Raw genomic sequence first — 7,733 nt, 5'->3', positions numbered from 1 at the left:
CAATCCAACTAATAATCATCCACAACAATCCTTCTCAAGTAAATTAGCAAGCAAGAAATTTCTCTACTTAGGCATTTTGTACGAAGGATAAATTCTCCCCTACTTCACAATATAATCCATCAACGCAAATTTAATCATTCACAAATAACCATTCAATCCTACAATAATATTCACAATATAATCCACAATATAATCCGTCAACGCAATCCACAATATAAGCAATCTAAACTGCATCACAATCGTAATCCACAATATAAGTAATCTAAACTACATCACAATCCACAAAATACATATTACATATCAAGATGGTCAATAAAAGAACAACTTACTTAACATCACGTGTTGTGCACTTGTGCCTAAAGCAATTCTAACTCTTGTGACAAGTTAAGGAATTCATGAAGCAAACCATTTGTGAACTAGCCATAGACCAACATATTTTGTCCTTGTTCTGAACAATAACCAACAATTTCAGTAATATTAAGAAGTAATTATAACAAAAGCATATAAGTCAAAATGAAGGCAAGTATGACAGCTAGGGATAAAACATCAACATAGCAGGTAAAGTGAAGTTCATATGAGCTGAATATTGCAGTAAAGGGATAAGTACTATGTTATGTGCTCCCGTCATGGGCAAGAAATCATAAGGAAAAAGAAAGAAAGAATAATAGTTTGAAAAGGAAAAGAAGAAGGCACTGGGTTTGCTTGAGACCCAAAACTCCCTTAGACCCTTTTTGGGATTGAATTTCTGCTTGCTTTCATTAGAATTGGTTCCCCTTTTTATAGGGTAAAATACAACTCATAGAATGGCTAAATAAGCCAAGTAATCTGCTGAATCTTCCAACTACCTAAATTAATTCAAAGACTAAGAATAATAAGTTAAATAACTATTTAGTAATTTCTAAATAACTACTTATTAGTTTCTACTTTCTAAATAACTATTTATTAGTTTCTAAATAACTATTTAGTAATTTATTAATATCTAAACTATGTAATATAATAAAATAAGACTTCCTCAGCATGTATCATACTAATACATATTCAACTCCTAAAAGTAATATCAAGTGAAAGAAGGTAGACCAATCGCAAACTGATAGGATAAATGGTCCATAAGTTCACCTGGCAAAGCTTTTCAAATGATTGAACATTGTTTTCCCTCATTTGCATCTGTGGAAAGTCTTCATAGTTCATCTAAAAGATTACAAAAAGAAAGATGCACTTAATACAAATCCATGCTTCAATGTAAATAAAAAAATAAATGAACACCAAAGAAAACCCAAGGCTATGCACCAAAACATATGCAATTTAAGAAGGAAAGACTGTTAATTTATACAAGGTAAGACCGTAAGAGTTATTATCTACAGGCAACAAGAAAGCTCAGTGAGTTATTAAGTGAGCTCATTCATCTAAATAAACATGCTCCATTTAGACTAAAGTAGAGAAACATCTTTGAAAAAGGTAGCATGCTTAACTCCAAGAACAATCTGGAATAAAAAATGTAGGATAAATGGAAGATCTTTTCAGCACCAGTTGCATCATCGATCACACAATTTTGTCTTAAGCAAACCCACATAGCATCCAAATCATCAGCATTTAACAGAATATCAGATTGTTTCTGCATGAAAAGACTAAATATTGTTTATATTTTCTTGCACTCCACAAAGAAATTAACCAAAAGTATTTAACTAATCTCAGCATAATATTAAATAGTCAATTTCTAATTGGATAAATACAAAAGTTGAAATTACATCAAGTACAAAAGTGAAATCCCAAATTCAGAAAACAAATCATTTCATAAAATGCTAAATGAATTTTGGTAATAACTGCAATTAAAATTTTAAACAAGAGAAAATCAATACCTTTAGAAATCAATATTTTGCTAGCCTCTGAACCCTATGACTAATGGATCCATATTCAGGTTTCTGAATAATATGCAATGAAGCACAGAGTAAAACAGATAAATAAATTGGTTACATTTGAGGGCTGTTAGACTATCATAGTAAGACCATGGAAAACATTTTTCTTACATTCTTATAGAAGCTGGGAATTGTGCTAGCTGCAACACTTTTTGTGGTTTCTCTTTGAAAATATCAAGCAAGATCTTCTTTGTTTCAAGCTCTAGTAAAATCCAGACTTATTTCTATTCCATTCCTCAGTTGCAGCAGCAAAGAATATATGTTTACTAGTAAAATCTCCAATGTGTTGGGGGGAGTGGGCGAGGGTTACACCAGACTGATATAGTGTTACCAAACTCAAAAAATGATTCACAAAGTTATATGATACTTTAGGAATTTCACAGGAATGCTAGAAAGCACTATTAATTTGGGAAGTAATAGGGAAATTATGACCTTGATGTGAATACCAAAGTAATATCAAGCTAAAATTTGACACAATCAACTTCTGTAATTTAATAGTTTACAGTTCATACCACTTCAAGGAAGATGAGGAAAAGCTTAAATAACTAAAAAGAAAATACTATAGATGCTGGTATCAAGCCAGTTATTTATCAACTAAGCATGTTATTTATTGACTATAGAAGTGTCTGTGAAGAGTTCAAAATTACCTAAAAGCTAAAACAGTATCAACCTCGGCTATCAAATTATATGCAATCTACAAATCATCTGCTTCTTCAGCAACCATCTACTTTGCAGTCCACTTCGCCGCCACAAATTCACAAGAAGTTGTCCGTAAACATTAAAAATGTAAATCTGAAAACAAGTATGAAATCTGATTAAAAAAAAACAAGTAAAAATCTGGGGAAAAAGAACTAGAAATCTATTACGGAGTAAAAAACAAGTAGAAATTTGATAAATAATTTTTTTTTTTAAACGCATGTAAAAAATCTGGGGAAATTAACCCAAAAAAAACCTAGGTATGAATGAAAATAAATAAATAAAACAAAAAAAAACAAAAAAAAATGACTAACCTGCTCGTTGCCGAAACAAAAAACACGCCGTCGTTCGCTGCTGAAGGAAGCTCCTCGTCGAAGCTCACCGCCGATCTCACCGATGCTCGCTGCTGACGGAGATTCGCCGCTGCTGCTGAAGGTGTCGAAGTCGAAGCTCGCCGCCGCTGCTCTCACCTCATAGATAGTTGTCGCCCGTGAGAATGCCCAGTCGTTGTGGGTAGATCTGTGGAGCTGAGATTTGTAGAGTCGAGGACGGTGTCGCTGCTCTCTCCTCGCATAAATGGCATGTTCTGATGAAGGCACCTCGCACAAATGATTTTGTTTTTAAGCGGTCTAAATTTTAGCTACGTTTAGCAACTGTTGGTATTTAAAACAGTAGGGAAAAGCACCCGTATTTTTAAAATGGTAATTTTATCATCTGTTGGGTTCGTGAACAGTTGCTAATTGTTGTTAGAAATATTACAAAAGTACCACCGCACATATTTTAAAATCACTTTTTTAAACAACAGATGCTAATAGTATAATATTTATTGTCACTTTTGTACTAGTGTTACGTGCCATAATTCCCAATCCTGAGAGAACGACAAAACATCCGTGCTTCCCCAAGTTACATAAGTTATCCTTGTTGATAAGCTTGAATTATGATATGAAATTTCTACATAGCTGTATTTGCTTCCCTATAAATATGTCTTGATAAAATACATCAAAATATTGAACCTCTAATAGCAAGGTATTCTGAATTAAATACTTTTCAATCCCCTCTCAGCATTTAGCATAGATTTGTCAGAGCTAGGAGCCAACATTTATTATGTTGAGCATTGATTTCTAATTAAATAAATATAATAAATAAATATTTTTATTTATTTTATTTTGACATAATTAATATTTGATATCATTCCATACAGTTTTCTTAATTCACCATTCTTAAGAGTTAAGAATATGAGTGATGAAGAATTAATAAATGAAGTATTGTAAAAATGTTCACACTCATAGGAATTCTAATTGGGCATTAGAATTCCAATAAGACTAGCACATAGCCCTTCTTATGGTGAGTCTCATGTCATTCCTATGAGATACATAAAATGGACATGTGCATGATTGTTAGATTGTGTTGGAAAAAACAGTATAAAATGACATTTTAAGTGGTTATTTTGTGGTACAAATATATGTGGGGTCCACTTCCAACTTGGATCGGGTCAAAGAGGATTCGGGTTCTTCATAGTTAGACGAAGAGTTTGATATATTGTATGCTCAAAACGGATAATGAGTGAATGAAAAATTGGTTCTCAAAGTTGACCCATTTGAGTTAGAAAAATGAAGGGAAAGGGTTTAAAGTAGCTTTTGTCCCAAATTAGTTTGGGAAGTGAGTTCGCACCACTATTTATACAAGAGCCTTTTTAAAGCATATTGAATTGTATAGCATAAAGGCTCTCTCTAGCTTGACTCATGCAACTGTTATGGGTTTTAATTCAACTGTTCCAATTTTGAATTACAGGGGTTACAAAACTGATTTTATTATTAGATTAATACCATTATTTAAATGCTATTTACTCCTATATAAGTTGTGGATGAGTATGAGTTTTTACAACACAACGAAAATCTTTTTTTTCTCTCGGAACTCTACTCCTCATCCTTTCTTTACCTACTGTGTTCCTAAGCTTGTTCTCGTTCGCCAGGTTTCATAGTTTGAGTGCTCAAACTTGAAGTCGTAGCTTGTTTTATCCAAGGAAACCAAAGCTACAATGCTCCTAACACCAAGGAAGGTTAGAAATAAGGTTTTAAGGACAGTGTAGTGATTACACTACTCAAGCTTACAAACTACTAAATTCATCATTCACCCTTTCGTATTCGTGCTTGTTAATTTTCCTAGAAATATTATTTTCATAGTAGTATTTCCTAATAGATTGAACAATGACTGACTACAACTAACGTATAACATGGTGTTTACCTCCATGTCATCGGTAAGTTGTATGTTAGAAATATGAAATAGTTCTTTGACTTGAGACGACATGGTTGTCTCGTACGTATGGTGGACTAGTTTTTGATAGTATGCTTCTTTTGTTCCTTATGAGATTATAAGTGTACTTGTTGGCCTAGTTCATTATTGTATGGAGACATGTGTGCATTCAATAGAGGATCCACTGCCTTGAGATAACAAGGTTGTTCTAGTCTATTCATTAATCTTACAACGAGAATCTCTTACCAGAGTATAGTGCAGTTGGACTTCAGGTTAAGAATATTGTCAACTAGGTAGTCATGACATACTGCTATGTGTCACTCATGACTTATGAGCTATTAAATAATGAGTTATTAAATATTAATCGTTGCTAGTTTGGCTAAGAACTTTAAAAGAAATCGATAATGAGTTATCGATATAGGATTAATACATTAATAGCTTATTAATAAATTAATTTAATATTGGGTAGTTTTTGATTTTTTTAAAGTTAGCAGCTTTGGGTCCAAACCAAGCTATTTAATAGCCTTACCATTTTTCTTAAAGATGAGAAGTGAAAGATACTTTAGTCAGAGAAAGAAAAACAGTTTTCACGTAAAATATCTAGGAATTCTCGCATTCCCGACCGATGGACAGACTAGAAGCCGGACAATTGCACGGTTCAAGTGGTTGATTCTGCCAAAGCTTCAAGGGTAAAAACATTCAAACTCCCTCCTTAAATGTAAAATCTAGAAAATGTGATTAACGCTTCCGCTACGCATGCATGTATGAATTTTTTTAATAAGACCACAATTTGAGAATTATACAAATTTCAGTCCACTGTCGACAAAATTTGTTGCCCACACAATTTTAGGATCTTTGCTTGGTTTCTATAAGGCATAGACAGAAATTTGTGAGTTTTTGGTATACACGACATTTGAAGAGCAAAAACTAAACAAGGTTATATAATCGTAGAATAAACCACCCCGATCACATCAACGAAGAGTAGTGGCTTGGTACGTTCTATTCGGCGGGGCAAGAAAAATGACCAAACCAAAATATTGAGAGGCTAATAGTGAAGATGTTACCTCTGCAGTCTATGCACATTTGCTTCCCTAAAGATATGTGCGATAAAACACACCTACTCTGCCAAAGACCTTGCGGTCTGGTGGCACCCGGTTGCTCCCCACATAGGAAGGGTGAGTTCGAGCTTCGGTGGATGTGATATTAACTCTTTGTGCTTCATTTGATTGAGAAAGTAGTTATGAACAGGTAACAGAGTCAATTGAAATTGGCATATAGTTACTCGTATATATTAATACCAGTTTATACCGCATTGCGCGTATGGGTTAATGCCCAATGTTTATATTTAAATATATATTTGAAAGTATATCAATGCAAGATTATATAGGAAAAGTTTATATATGGGTAATTGAATGTCGAATTTTTTTATTTAAATATCTAACTCAAAGTATATGAATCCAATATAATATAGAAAATTCATTATAATTATTACTAAAATAAATGTTTGCAACCTTGTAAAATCGATAGTCTAAATATTTGGTCTAAAAATGATAGTCTAAATAAATACTACTTTTCATTTGAATTTTTCTAAGTGTTCTTAATTCTCTTTTGAGTAACATTGTCATTGTCTTCATCTTTACTATTTGTTCTCTTCCTTTTTGTTGGTACTGTGTTATTTGCAATTCGGTTATTGTGGGTAGCATAGATGACAACGTCATGCAATGAGATTATGATATAGGAGCTATGGACTTTCCATCAGGTGTTCTGCTTGGGGTTCATTTGGTTCAACCATTATTGTTGAATGAGTTATTGTGGATAAAGAAATCCCTAGTTTAAGAAAAAAGATTAAATTAATTAATAAAAATTTGAAAATTTAAAATATTATATATTCCAAAGATATTAAAAGATAGTTTCTCGCTTCAATTTGCTGGGTAAGGGGTAATTTGAGTACTTTCATTGTCAACAAATCCCCCAAGTAGTTAATATGATTGGTTTCAAACTATTCTCTTTTTTTTTTCATGGTATTAAAGAAATACATATGTATCATTTTTGGTGTAACTACTAATTTATTTAATTCAATAAGAGTAAAATAGAGCGATTCCGTTCCAATTTGTTGGGTTATTTGAGTTCTCTCTTTGTCAATGAATCCCCAAGTAGTTAATATAATTAGCTTCAAATTATTTTAATTTTTTTTCATAGTATTAATAAAATACTTGGTAAATAAATATATAACATTATTTTGTACTATAACTTTGATATTTAATTACAAGATATTATAAAAATAAGATAATGGACAATGTAATGAATATCAATTGATAAATTCGAATGTAAAGAACCTTTGTATGAGAGAAAATAAAGACAATATAACTAATGATATTATTTCTCTTATTTAATTTAATTTTTTGATAATGAATAATTTTTTCAAATAAAGGTATTGTAGATACGTAATTCTAAATTAAAAAAATACATATGTATCATTTTTTGTTGTAGCTACTAATTTATTTAATTTAATAAGAGTAAATAGAGTGAGAAACTTAATTATGTCAAATTTGATTGAGATGAGGTTCGAACCTAAGATCTTTCTTATAGAAATTAATTGGTAAGTTAAAAGTTTTTTTTTTTGAATATTGGTAAGTTAAAAGTTAACGGAATATTAACGGAGAAGAGAATATTTAATGGAAAACTTAACGGATAATCATAAAAATAAGGTTAAATTAGGTAATCTCTATTCATCTGAATCATGCATTTGATTAAATAATTTGACCGCCATTTTTTCTACCCATTTTAGGCGTAACTCTCTTTGGCTCTTATTAGTATAGTAGATATACTATATCCAATGCGCGTCTTTTTACGTAATTTAACTTGCGATAG

The 7,733-nt window shown here is 31.8% G+C and overlaps 1 long non-coding RNA gene across 2 annotated transcripts; it reads right to left on the bottom strand.

Moving 5' to 3' along the window:
* Positions 1-728: 728 nt before the first annotated feature.
* LOC116011479 lies at positions 729-3,202 on the bottom strand. 2 transcript variants are annotated; one of them, XR_004097033.1, is made up of 3 exons: positions 2,924-3,202; positions 2,561-2,705; positions 729-1,188 (listed from the first exon to the last, which is right to left on the bottom strand). It is a non-coding gene; the product is annotated as an uncharacterized LOC116011479 (long non-coding RNA). The 2 variants fall into 2 exon arrangements; XR_004097034.1 differs by lacking the exon at positions 729-1,188 and adding an exon at positions 1,302-1,612.
* Positions 3,203-7,733: the final 4,531 nt, after the last annotated feature.

Source organism: Ipomoea triloba, chromosome 2, assembly GCF_003576645.1.
Source record: "Ipomoea triloba cultivar NCNSP0323 chromosome 2, ASM357664v1".
In the NCBI taxonomy this organism is placed as follows: Eukaryota; Viridiplantae; Streptophyta; class Magnoliopsida; order Solanales; family Convolvulaceae; genus Ipomoea; species Ipomoea triloba.
The sequence above is the reverse complement of the archived record's forward strand: the minus strand, read 5'-3'. Positions and strand labels throughout refer to the sequence as shown.